General features: G+C 48.7%; 1 long non-coding RNA gene across 1 annotated transcript in view; it reads left to right on the top strand.

Annotated features, from left to right (window-relative positions):
* Positions 1-13,726, top strand: part of LOC102173396 — a 65,821-nt gene that overhangs the window by 31,518 nt on the left and 20,577 nt on the right. Inside the window, exon 2 of the long non-coding RNA XR_001918837.1 lies at positions 12,530-12,937. This is a non-coding gene — a long non-coding RNA (uncharacterized LOC102173396). The remainder of the gene's footprint in view (positions 1-12,529; positions 12,938-13,726) is intronic.

Consider the following 13,726-nt stretch of genomic DNA (forward strand, 5'->3'; position numbering starts at 1 on the left):
CATTCATAAACAGCGCAAGTTAAGAGTTGCCTTGGCCTCCGGGAAGGGATTCTTGAGAAGCCTTTTGTTTTCACCCAGCTTTTCCTGAAAAATCATGACAACAGTGTGATTGTTTCTCAGAAATACAGGAATATACCATCTTTTCTTAATGGGCCCAGAGCAAATATTTTTAGTAAGGGCTGATTTTTTTTTTTTTCCTGCAGACATATACTGGACAAAAGATGTCTCTTCTATCAGCAGAGTGATGATGGTGAAGATGGTGATGGAGGTGTATATGGATGGTCAAAACTGGGTGGACATGTTCCTTCCCCTTTGTACCTGAGTGTGGACACATGGAGCTTCTGTTTCTTGTTTTTAACCCCGAGAGCATCATCCCAGTCTTGTTGCCGGTCAGTGATGGCTCTGTTGTAACATTTCTGCTGCAGCAGTGACCTAGCGATGTGAAGTCTGACTGCCTGAGAGGAGGATGTTTCCCTGTTTTAGGGGTGAGCCCACTTGCTGTCCTGAGTCTGGCCTGCTGCCCCAGTTTCCTTTGCTCTCACCTGACCAGTGGGATACACTCAGGTTTGTGCATCTGCACACACAGAATCAAACCCGTGGTTGACTATAAGAAAAGTTGCTTAGTCAAAGTTTTATTTACATGGGACCAAATGGCTAGTATCATCTGTGAGTTTTTTCCCTCTCTAAACTGACAGAATTGACTTGTTTTGACACTTGGGAAGCACAGATATAGAGAAAAGCTTCAGAAGCTTCAAAGATCTCCCCAGGTGATCTCATCCATACCCATGCCTTTAAATGCCACCTCCAAGCTGACAGTCCCTAATTTGCATCTTAAGAAGGCCTCTTCTCAGAGCTCCAGGCCCGTATCCAGTTGCTGGTTTGACCTTTCCAGGTAGGGGTTACACAAGCATCTGAAACCAACTGTGTCTCTAACAGAGCTCTTGACATTTCCCCTAACCCATTTCTTCTCCACCCTTCCACCTCAGTAGATGGCACTGTCCTTTCCCTAGTTACACAAATCCAGATCTAGGAGCCATCTGTGATGTAGCCCTCTTCTTTATGCCTTCTCTGCAAAGTGACTCACTTCACCTTGTCCATGACGGGCATCTCCTCTCAGACCCCCTGAGAGACTCCCCGTAGAGTTTCCTGCCACTTCTCTTGCTCTGCAATTCATCCTCTACACAGCAGTCTTTTTAAAACTTAAATTGGATTCCACCACTTTCCTTTCTAAAACTTTTCACTGAATTTAATTGCACTGAAAATAAAACCCAAACTCCTTATCTTGGTTGGTTAGGCCCTTCCTGATCTGCCCCTGGGCACTTCTGCAGTCCTGTCTGGTACCCCTTCCCCATCTCTGCATTCCAGCCAGAGTGGCTTCTCTTCCCCCTCCACCACCCCTTCCTGGGCCATACCAGGCTTTTCCTCCCCAAAGTCTTTGCTCAGGCCATTCCTTCTGCAGGGAAGAGACTCCCTCTGACCACGTGGCTTGACTCCTTCTTAGAATTGCAGCTGAAAACCCCATCTTAGGGAGGATGCTCCTGACTATTCAGGTGAGTTTTTTCTTTGCCTACTTGGATGTTCTCCATCACTACCCCCTCATAGTTTTGTTCCCAGCACTTTAGCTTTGGGGATGACTTAGCTGTCTCCTTGTTTAGTGTCTGGTTTCCTCTCAGCTGAGTTCTGGGTGGCAGTGCTGTAGCTATCTTGTTCACCTGGACCCACAGTACTCAACTTAAAACAAACATTTGCTGAAGAAACCCTGAAGACATGCGGAGCAGGGCTAGTAGTAACACCACTCAGGCACTGCCCCACTGGGTTGAAAGAGATCACGGGTATGAAAGTGATCTGGGCAAACTGAATAGAGGCATGGGTGATATCAATGGTTAACTGAGCACATGGATAGCAAGCATGAGGTGTAGGAATAAGGCTCTATGCTTGATGGAAAACCAAAGAGCTGCTTTGCTCTTCTAAGAGAAGAGTGAATCTGAGAGCTGGTTCCAACCCAACAGTGATGCCAGTAGGACAGCAATATAATGTATATTCCTCTTTGCCTTGGCTGTTAAGAACCTTACAGCTAAATTGGGACTATTGTCATGCAAAAATTAGCTCAAAATTGTTCTGTTAAAAACAGATAATGTTTTGTGAAAGTACCTAGCACCCTGCCTGAAACATGGAAGCTGCTCAAAATTAAACGGTCATATGTGAATCATCTGGGATTTGACTGTATCTTTGCCATTTTTCAGAATAAACTACTTTCTGTCTTCTTTGGAGGCAGGGAAAACATCAAGTGGTTTTGTTCTGTTTTTTTTTTTTTTTTTTGCACTATGAAGATAAAATTATTCATCACAGCCCAAAGTGGAAAGAGCCCAAATGTCCATCAACTGGATAAAATAGATAAAATGTATATATCCATACCATGGCATGTTATTATAAAAAGAAATTAAGTACTGACGCATGCTACAACGTCAGTGAACCTTGAGAGCACGATGCTAAGAGAAAGAAGCCAGTCACTAAAGACCACAGATTGTATGATTGCTTTTACATGAGATGTCCAGCATGGGCAAATCCATGGAGATGAAAAGAGTAGCTTGATTGTTGCTGAGGGCTGAGGGGTTGGGAGGGAATGAGTGACTGTGAGTGGCGGTAGAGTTTCTACTTGGGGCCAGGAAAACAGTGGTGATGATGGATGTACAAGTCTATGAATATAGGGAAAAATCGCTGACTTGCACTTTAAATGGGTGAATTGTGTGGAATGTGAATTACATTTCAATAAAGCTATTAACATTGATTAGTTAAACGAGAGTAAGAGTACCCCTGGCTCTCTGATGGTGGCATGACTGAACAGGCCATTCAGAGTGGGTGTGAATAAAAGGCTAGCTTTGGCTGGATGTGAATGAAAAGTCCTGCATCTCTCTCTCCTTTTCTCTTCATCCCTTCCTCCTTCCCTTCTTCACTTAACTCTTTCCTCAGCATTCTTCTAGAGACCCCCAACCCAGAGATAAGGTAGACAGACCCTTCATCCTCAGAGAGCTTTGTCTGGGGGCAGAGCAGGGTGGAAAGAAGATATGGAAATGGTGAGCTGCAGTCAAGACTGAACCTAAATTCCTGGGCACCGACAGAGTGTCCTGGGGATTCTGGCAAGAGAGATGTCTTTGTGAGGAGGAGCGCTTTTGGTCAGAGCAAACGCTGGTCTAGTTCTTCATTAGTATGCCAATTCAACAGTCGCTGTGCCTGGTACTCAGGAAACAGAGACCAATAAGACTGCGCCCAAGGGGTGGGTGGGCCATGTGACCCAACTGTGGTAGGGGCTGGGAGTGGGCTGCTGTGGATAGGGGCAGGGTTGTGGGGTGGTGGTCCTGAGTGGCTTCCTGCGCAGTCAGTGCCAGAAAGATGAGACTGCTCGTCTTGGCAGAGCTGTCCAGAGACCTTGCAGGGGCTCAGTTTGGGGCGGGTCACACAGCCTTCCTGGCCGCCCCAAGGCAGCTTGGCGGCGTCCTCCCCGCCCCGGGGCTGGGGATCTGCTGCGAACTTCTGGCTGGGAGCGGCTTGAGACCGGAGGGGCTCCTCCGCTGAGGCACAGTTTTTTTCCTCGCCCGGGTGCGGTCGCCTTGCTCCCCAGAAGTGAGCAGGTCACCACTTCTCCCTCCGGCGAGGCGCGCGGTCCAGGCGGGAGCGTCTGCTGGCGGGAAGGCTCGCCGGCGAGCCCCGGGCGCAGTACGGGATGCTCGCCGCTAGAGGGAGCGCCGCGTCGTTCTCCGCCACCGCGCTGGGCTCCCAGCTGCAGCCGGACCTGGCGGCCGCCGGGGCTTGGGGTTTCTTGGGAAACGCGCTCCTTGGACCTTTCCCATGTAACGATTTCTCAGAAGCAGCTGGACTCAAACATCCTCAGTGTTGTTTGTCGCGAATTTGCAGAGCCCTTGAGTATACGGGATGCGGCCTCAGGCCTGTTGCAAACCCTGGTGGTGGTGGTGGAGGGGGTGTCGGGGGCTGCAGCAGGGATTCTGGCGGCTCTCAGCAGCTGTCCTTTGCTCCCCGTGTCCGAGGACCCGGCAAAGGCCTCCTGTGTCCCCCGCGGGGAGCTTGCCCTGGCCCTCGGAGCTACAAGGGACAGGCCCCGTGTTCTGCGCAGATTCTCAGCTCTCTGCCACCTGGGGCGGGGCGGGGGGGAAAGTTTAGTGCTTCATAGGAGGGAAGGATGAAGAGCAGGTTTAGGAAAAAGCTGAGGCTGGGTTGGGAGGATGAGTAGTAGCTGGTGTCAGAGACCTGGGGATAGGGTCTCCTGATGTCGCAAACGCGGTGCCCCTGGAGCTGATGAGCACCGTGGGGGTGGGTCAGAGAGGCAGCACCCACGTTTCGCAAGAATGGCTCCGCCGTGGCCTTTTTGGCATGGCCCTCAGGTCGAGGGCAGCAAAAGGTTACTTGTGCATGCCCCTCATTTCCGGCCACGAAGCTCTCCCACGAGTTCGGGTCAGACTGGCCTCCCGTGGTGACGGCTGGTGGCTGCCATCTCTGGAGGCAGGGCTGGGACAGGACAGGAAGTGCAGGGCACAAAGGCCTGGTCCTTGGCCACCACCACCGTGGCCGCATCCTCAGGCCGCATCCTCGACCTTTGGCCGACTCGGGCTCTGCTGGCGGTGGGAGAGGTTTAGGGCCTGTTCTCTCCCTCCAGCCCTGACTGCTGGGTTTAGTAGACACACTGGCAGCAGAGGGGCGATCGGGCACCCGACGTGCTGCCGGGAGCCAGCGCACCGTCTGCTGTGGGAGCAGGTCAGAGCCGGCCTGCTGAGGCTCCTGTCTCCGCCGTGGTTAATACTGGTGATTACCATGGTTACCTGAGGCTGGAAGCTCTGACAGGCAAAGGCAGAGCTGGAGAAGGATGTCCTCTCCCTGCTCGGAGCCACGTGACGGCCTCGGCCTCCCTGGGCGGTGTTCTGTCAAATATAAGAGCCGGGACCAGAGAAGATATTCTGCCACTGTTCAGCTGATCCGTGCAGCATCCGTCACCAAGCATCGGGAGCCTAGGGGGCCCAGTCCTGAGCACAGTCAGTGTCAGGGTGGCAGAAGGGGTGTGTTGACTCTGCCCTCTGTCTGTTCAGTCTTGGGAGGACACAGAGAGAGGAAGAGATGGTTTTTGGGTCCTCCGGGAGCTCTGGGTCTGAGGAGGGATGCCTTTAGAGGATGAGGTGGAGAATGCAGCCTGGACTCTCGGGGATGCAAGGATCACTTTCTGGGCCTGGGTTCCAGTGCCAGATCGAGGCTACGATCGCCCCCTCTTCACATAGGGTGCTGGCCAGGGAGGCAGGACACCTGCTCTGCCTGTGGTTATGAGCTCCAGCTCCTGCTGGGTCCTGATTTCTCCATCTGCAAAATGGGGTTAATGATTACTAATCCCTCACCTACTTCAAGTCTGTGGGGAGGATTTTTTAAATGAATAATTTTGTGCATTGAAATGAGCCAACAGATTTCAAGCCTTTGGAGAAAAGGCCTTATTTATTATTATCATCAACTCACTGAGCAGAAATTCCATTTATCTCCTTTGTTGCCTCTCCAGTGCTGCATGAACTGAGAACCATATTACCGTGGTGAGATGACAGGGCTCTGCACAGCCACCCAAATCCTAGCCCTCGGTGTTCCTGGAAGGGGCTGGGGAGGCTGAGTGGGGCTTCCTCTGAGCTACAAGGGGATTCTAGGGCCAAGAGCGGAGCAGGGACTTCCCATTCAAACACTATAGCAGAAGTCTGAGGCCTCTCCACCAGGTGCCTAGCCTGGGCTGTGAGAGCTGGAGAAGGAAGCAGGAGCAGAGGGTGGAGGAGAACCATTCTGAAGCTCTTTTGCTTTGGTTCATTATCACTATTGGGCTTCCCTGGTGGCTCAGATGGTAAAGACTCTGCGTGCACTGCTAGGAGACCCGGGTTCGATCCCTGGGTTGGGAAGATCCCCTGGAGGAGGAAATGGCAACCCGCTCCAGTATTTTTGCCTGGAGAATTCCATGGTCAGAGGAGCCTGCCGGGCTACAGTCCATGGGGTCGCAAAGAGTTGGACACAATGGAGTGACTAACACTTTCGCTTTCATTATCACTACATGTTGACTTAAAAAATGAGAAAATGGAGATAAGCAAAAAAGAGAATGAAGAAAGAAAATCACTTATATTAAATTAATTAAATTCTAATGCTCACTTTTGGTTAAGTGACTCTCATAGGAGGTCCCTGTAAATATCCAAGGGAGTGAATGAACTCAGAAGACTGTGATCTGTCTGACAAATATCTGCTAAGCTTCAACAAATATAAAAACTATGTATGTATATATTAAATACATAAGGTAATTTTTATTTTTTATTGGAGTATAATTGCTTTACAATGTTGTGTTAGTTTCTGTCGTACAGCAAAGTGAATCAGCTATATGTATACATATATCCGGGGCTTCTCTGGTGGCTTAGCTGGTAAAGAATCTGCCTGTAATGTGGGAAACCTGGGTTCGATCCCTGGGTTGGGTAGATCCCCTGGAGAAGGGAACAGCTACCCACTCCAGTATTCTGGCTTAGAGAATTCCATGGATTGTATAGTCCATCTGGTCACAAAGACTTGGACACGACTGAGTGACTTTCACACACACACACACACACACATATCCCCTTCCTCGGGAGTGTGCCTCTGGCTGCCCGCCCCCCCATCCCACCCATCTAGGTCATCACAGAGCACTGAGCTGGGCTCCCTGAACTATACAGCATCTCCCCGCTAGCTATGCATGGTAGTGTGTGTATAGCAATGTATTCTCTCCATTCATCCTACTCTGCTCTCCCCGCCCCCCAAGCCCACATTTCCATTCTCTATTCCTGCCCTGCAAATAGGTCCATCAGGCCCATTTTTCTAGATTCCATGCAAAAGATTATACTTTTAAAGAAAAAAGATACTGTGATTTTCGGTTCACTCTTAAATGGAGAGGAAGGTATGGAGAGCTCCCACATATTCCGTGCCCTCCTCCCCGCACATGCACAGCCTCCCCCATAATCAACCTCCCCGAGGGGACAGGTGTTACTGTTGATGAACCTACCCTGATGCATCATTATCACTCAGAGCCCATGGGTTCACTTACATCGGGGTTCACTTCTGGTGTACACTCTATGGATTTGGAAACATGCATAATGACATGCAGGGCTTTCCTGGTGACTCAGTGGTAGGGAATCCACCTGCCAGGCAGGAGACTCAGGTTCAATCCCTGGGTGGGGAAGATCCTCTGGGGAAGGAGACACTCTAGTATTCTTGCCTGGGAAATCCCATGGACAGAGGAGCCTGGCAGGCTACAGTCTGTGGGGTCACAAAGCGTCAGACATGCCTTAGTGACTAAACAACAACGGAATGACACACGCCCACTCTTCTAGTGCCATACAGTTTCACTGCGCTAAAAATCCTCTGTTTTCTATCATACTTTTTTCCCTGTCTCTGCTGCTGCTGCTGCTGCTGCTAAGTCGCTTCAGCAGTGTCCGACTCTGAGCGACCCCATAGATGGCAGCCCACCAGCCTCCGCCGTCCCTGGGATTCTCCAGGCAAGAACACTGGAGTGGGTTGCCATTTCCTTCTCCAGTGCATGAAAGTGAAAAGTGAAAGTGAAGTCACTGAGTCGGGTCCAACTCTCAGAGACCCCAGGGACTGCAGCCTACCAGGCTTCTCCATCCATGGGAGTTTCCAGGCAAGAGTACTGGAGTGGGGTGCCATTGCCTTCTCCATCCCTGTCTCTATATAAGCACATAGAAATGCTCTGCCCATTTTAGTAATAAATAATATAGAAAAGGCAGAGGAACCAGAGATCAAATTACCAACATCCTTTGGATCATCAAAAAGACAAGAGAGTTCCAGGAAAACATCTACTTCTGCTTTATTGACTATGCCAAAGTCTTTGACTGTGTGGATCACAATAAACTGTGGAAAATTCTAAAAGAGATGGGAATACCAGACCACCTAACCTGCCTCTTGAGAAATCTGTATGCAGGTCAGGAAGCAAGAGTTAGAACTGGACATGGAACAACAGACTGGTTCCAAATAGGAAAAGGAGTACATCAAAGCTGTATATTGTCACCCTGCTTATTTAACTTATATGCTGAGTACATCATGAGAAACGCTGGGCTGGAACAAGCACAAGCTGGAATTGAGATCGCTGGGAGAAATATCAATAACCTCAGATATGCAGATGACGCCACCCTTATGGCAGAAAGTGAAGAAGAACTAAAGAGCCTCTTGATGAAAGTGAAAAATGAGAGTGAAAAAGTTGGTTTAAAGCTCAATATTCGGAAATCTAATATCATGGCATCTGGTCTCATCACTTCATGGCAAATAGATGCGGAAACAGTGGAAACAGTGGCTGACTTTATTTTTCTGGGCTCCAAAATCACTGCAGATGGTGACTGCAGCCATGAAATTAAAAGACTCTTACTCCTTGGAAGGAAAGTTATGACCAACCTAGACAGCATATTAAAAAGCAGAGACATTACTTTCAACAAAGGTCCATCTAGTCAAGGCTATGGTTTTTCCAGTAGTCATGTATGGATGTGAGAGTTGGACTATAAAGAAAGCTGAGTGCAGAAGAATTGATGCTTTTGAACTGTGGTGCTGGAGAAGACTATTGAGAGTCCCTTGGACTGCAAAGAGATCCAACCAGTGGATTCGAAAGGAGATCAGTCCTGAGTGTTCATTGGAAGGACTGACGTTGAAGCTGAAACTCCAATACTTTGGCTACCTGATGCGAAGAGCTGACTCATTTGAAAAGACCCTGATGCTGGGAAAGATTGAGGGCAGGAGGAGAAGGGGATGACAGAGGATGAGATGGTTGGACGGCATCACTGACTCAATGGACATGGGTGTGGGTGGACTCCAGGAGTTGGTGATGGACAGGGAGGCCTGGCATGCTGCGGTTCATGGGGTCGCAAAGAGTCATACATGACTGAGTGACTGATCTGAACTGGGCTGAATATATTTTTAAAGATAGGATTATACCATACATATTGCTTTAAAACCTGTTTTCTCTCTGAAAAGTGTAATGAGGATAAGAAGTTTTAAATACCTCCTTCTTGATTACTTGGATTTGACCCTTGACGTCTTTGTATTACTCAGGCAAGATCAGGAGGCTGAAGTAAAGAAGGACATGACAGGATGAAGGCAGAATCTTCCTGAGGCTGTTGGGGCGGCGGGGAGTGGAGGAGGCAGAGAAAAGCAAGGGATAAGACAGAGCATCTTTTGGTCCTCTCTTTACCTCTGTGATGCTGGAGAAGACTCTTGAGAATCCCTTGGACTGCAAGGAGATCAAACCAATCGATCCTAATGGAAATCAACCCTGGATATTCATTGGAAGGACTGATGCTGAAGCTGAAACTCCAATACTTTGGCCACTTGATGCGAAGAAGTGACTCATTGGAAAAAGACATTGATGCTGGGAAAGATTGAAGGCAGAGAATAAGGGGCTACAGAGGATGAGATGGTTGGATGGCACCACCTACTCGATGGACATGAGTTTGAGTAAGCTCTGGGAGTTGGTGATGGACAGGGAAGCCTGGCGTGCTGCAGTCCATGGGGTTGCAAAGAGTTGGACGTGACTGAGCGACTGAACTGAACTGAACTTAGCTCTGTTCTCCACAAAAGCTGTGCCCACCCCCAGGTGTGGGTCTCAGTCATTACCCTCTTTTCCAGAGTACCTTTCTCCTTGGGGAAGGTCACTCACTGAAAAAATAGATGCTTTCTGGGGAAAGTACACCTGTATCAGTATCTCTATCTATCTGTATAATCTATATCTATTGATATCTATATCTATCTATATATATATTTTTTGGTCAGGTGAGCCTTGCCAGGTCTTCCTGGCCTCCTAGCAGATCAGCAGGTATCTCCTGCGTATATAAGAACCCTCCTGCATGTGGGCTCTTGTAACTTTCAGCCTCTGATTGTCCATAGCACTTCCTCTGCCTGTCTCATCAGTGCTGACAGCTACTCCTTTATCCCCATAGGTCAGATTCTCAAGTGTCCTTGCACCCTGGGCTCTGCTCAAAGGGCCCCCTACATCCTCACTGGTCCTCTGATCTCCTCCCGTCCTGTCCCTGTGGTCCAGACCTGTGTGGTGGCCCATGGTGATGCCTGGTGGAGAAGGTGGAAGCAGGGCTACCCTGGAGGGCAGAGCACCAGCCCACCAAGTGGGGGTCACATGCACACGCTGGTGAGTCTGGCAGAAACACAGCACAGGGCCCTCCACCTCCCTGTTGGACAAGACTCCAGGGGTGTCTGGTAACTGCAGGTGGGCTCTGGCTCATCTGGTTAGGATAGTGCTTTGCCTTTCTGTTTCCTGAGGGTGTGGTTTGTACCCCTGTTGCTCATCACCCAGGATATGTTCCTTGACATTGGGCTGGCTGTTTAGGAAGAAGCAAACCATTTGTTCCTGAAAATCATGGCTGCTGAAGGTTCCGCTTTAAAGTTCTTCTGTCAGAATTTTGTACTTTTTCTACCTCAGGTGATGTGCCTGAGGGTCTCTGCTGCTCACCTGAGTCACATTTCCTCCTGGCCTGACCCATGTTGGAGGCACAGAGACATGAGAAAAAGCTGGCTATTGACCAACAGGCTGGATCATGGGACAATATTTACAAAGAGAAACTCAGTTGGGATGGCATCAAGTTTTCCAGCTGTGCCCTCTTTGCACCAAGGACTGCATGGATCCACGTGCACAGATACACACACTCAGATGCACACACTCGGAATGCCAGGGACCTCGTTCAAGATCCCTGTCACATCATGCCCTTTGCTGCTTAAAGCATCAATCTCTCAGAATTAACCCTGCTGCCTTTGCGGCCAAACAGACCTGCTGACCCTCGGCCTGCTCTTTGCGCCTCTCCCCTGTTCACCAGGGCCTGCCACATTGCCTCCAACTGCCCTCGCCTCTCCATCTTTCAACCCCACGGGCTGCCTCCTGCCCAGGCAGCTTCCAGGGGGTCCTCTTTGCCCTCTTCCTGTTGGCCCTCTTCCTGGGCTTCAGGATCCGCCTTTTTGGAGGGGCCTTCCCCTGCCATTCTATCTCACACAGCTTTCCCTTTTACTTCTTCCCCCTGACTATTCCATTTTTTGTTTTATTTTATTTTTTTGTCTCTTTACTTATTTCTTCTCTGTCTGTCCAAATAGCCTCCATGAGAGCCAGGACCATGTATGTCAACTTTGTTGACCACTATGTCCCCAGCACCTTGCAGAAGCAGGTCGTGTCATGAGCAATCCATATGCAGTTGACCAGTGAGTGATTTAGCAACACTTGTAAGAGTGTCTTGACTTGAGATGATTTTAAGCTCAACCTGAGTGGTCTGTCTTTGGGAAGGGGAAAAGGATCACCCCACTCTGCCAACACAATGTTGTGGTTCTGGAGTTCTGGGCTGTGTTCTCAATATAAGAAAGGCATTAACAAAGAGCATGTGCCTGGAGGAGCCTGACTGCAAACCATGGGCTTTGAGGGAAAGAAACTCAGGGCTTTTCACTCAGAAAAGGAAAGGCTTAGGTGATACCCTAGGAGCTGGCCACCAACATCTGAGGCATTGTCATACTGTAGAGGCTCATTTTGTGTGCTTGGAATGGATTTCTTTGAAGGATGTGGCCTCCCATCATGGGAGCTGTTACTAAAAACTTCCCTTGGTGAAGATGTAGGACTAAGTGGCATTTAAAGTTACTTTCAGTCCCACATCCAGAAATATCTTTGTTGAGCTGCTGCTAATAGCCAGGGGTAGATAGGAAAAGCAAGCAACTTCTGTTCTGCAGGATTTATTGCCTCCCCTGGAAAGAAGTTCTCTCTGACCCTGTGTATATGTGTGTGTATTTGTGGTGAGAGGATTGTTGTTGAACAAATCATCACTCAGTATCCCTTTCTCTTCCTCCTTGCTGCTACTGTTGCTAAGTCGCTTCAGTCGTGTCCAACTCTGTGCGACCCCATAGACGGCAGCCCACCAGGCTCCCCCGTCCCTGGGATTCTCCAGGCAAGAACACTGGAGTGGGTTGCCATTTCCTTCTCCAATGCATGAAAGTGAAAAGTGAGAGTGAATTCGCTCAGTCGTGTCCGACTCTTCGTGACCCCATGGACTGCAGCCCACCAGGCTCCTCCGTCCATGGGATTTTCCAGGCAAGAGTACTGGAGTGGGGTGCCATTGCCTTCTCCGTCTCTTCCTCCTTAGGATAGTGTATATTGGTATATTTGCCTCACTCACTTCCAGTGTGGCCATGTAACCAGTGTACAGAGTGGGGGTGTGCCCAGGCTTGAACGTTTGAGTTTGCCCTCTGCTGCTCCTGTCTGCACCATGAGATCCATATATTCTGTGTAATTCACAGTTCCATGATGGAGACATACATGGAGCAGACCTAATCCAAGTCCAGCCGAGTCTAGCTAACCTATGGATCCAAGAGTGAAAAGAAAGAAATGTCTGTTGTAAGCCACTGAGATTTGAGGATTATTTGTTACACAGCAGTATCACAGCCAAGCCTGACTAATGAGTATTCATGTTTTGTTTTTTTCTCCTTTACATAGGACTGCTCCAGTACTCAAGTCTGAGATGCTGACTCTGATGCATATCATTAAAGAATCAAAGTTTAGTGAAGAGCTTCCACCCACTCCAGACTCCTTTCCACAACCTCTTCCTGGAGTGGGCATCTCCTACCTTTATAGGACAATGTACCACATTGAAAAATTTTGCCTTTTCCCCAGCAAGCCACTCCACAGGCTGTCAGACCTGCCTGTTCCTGACAAGGGCTGTTCTTGTCATGGGCGGACCTCAGTTTCAGGGGGACGGCGATGAGGCTGGAGCTCAGAGGGATGGAGAAGCCTCTGAAGCTGCAACAGCAGGAGCAGAAGGCACAGCCGCAGGGCCCTCCGGAAAGAACAGAGAAGAGAAGTGGAAGCTGCACACCTGAGCCAGGATGTTCTCTGTGATGTCAGGTGAGCTGTGCCTCCCCCTCCAACCTACCCAGCACAGACACGCTGGAAAGTGGCTTTTCAAATGCCTTTGACTCTTATCTCTCTTACATCACCCTCTGAAATGAAATCTCAAACACTTTAGTGGGGTTTGATGCGGAGAACAGTAAGCAGATGGAGGTTCAGGCAGAAACAGAACAGGAGTCAAAAGCCCTGGAGAAAAGCATGAATGGGCTTGGAGAGGACAAATAAAATAGCAGAGACATTTATACGGGTCTCCCCTACCTCTCAGAACAAAACAATTATGAGATGAGAGAGGCATGGATGGGAGGAAATTCTTTCATTTTTCACGTTGCAGGGTAGAGAGATCCAATAGCCTGTTTATGAAGAACAATAAAGAAGATACATGAACTCAGTAAAGAGGTTGTTACAAATATATCGGGTGGCTTTGAAAGGCCAGGGTTTTCTCCCCCCTTTTGGATAAAGCTGTCAGCTAAGTATTAAGAGATTTTTTTTTTCTTTTGCCTTTTTTTTTTTTTTTCAAAAAGCAATAACTGGCACCAGCAGTTTGTTACAATTGGCAGAAAGAGTTATCACTTTTATTTAGGATTTGGAAATGCAATCAAAGAGGGGCAGATTGGAGCTTGAATTAAATGAAGCTTAAACAAGCAAAAAGAAAAATCTCCACTGGTCTTTTAAACAAACAAACACAAAAATTACAGTTCCTTGTTGTTAATTTGAAGCTATAAAAAATTTGACACTCACACTTGATAAAATGGTGCCAAGCTGAATGGTTGCTACTTCTTGTGTGTG

This window comes from Capra hircus, chromosome 11 (assembly GCF_001704415.2).
Source record: "Capra hircus breed San Clemente chromosome 11, ASM170441v1, whole genome shotgun sequence".
NCBI lineage: Eukaryota > Metazoa > Chordata > Mammalia > Artiodactyla > Bovidae > Capra > Capra hircus.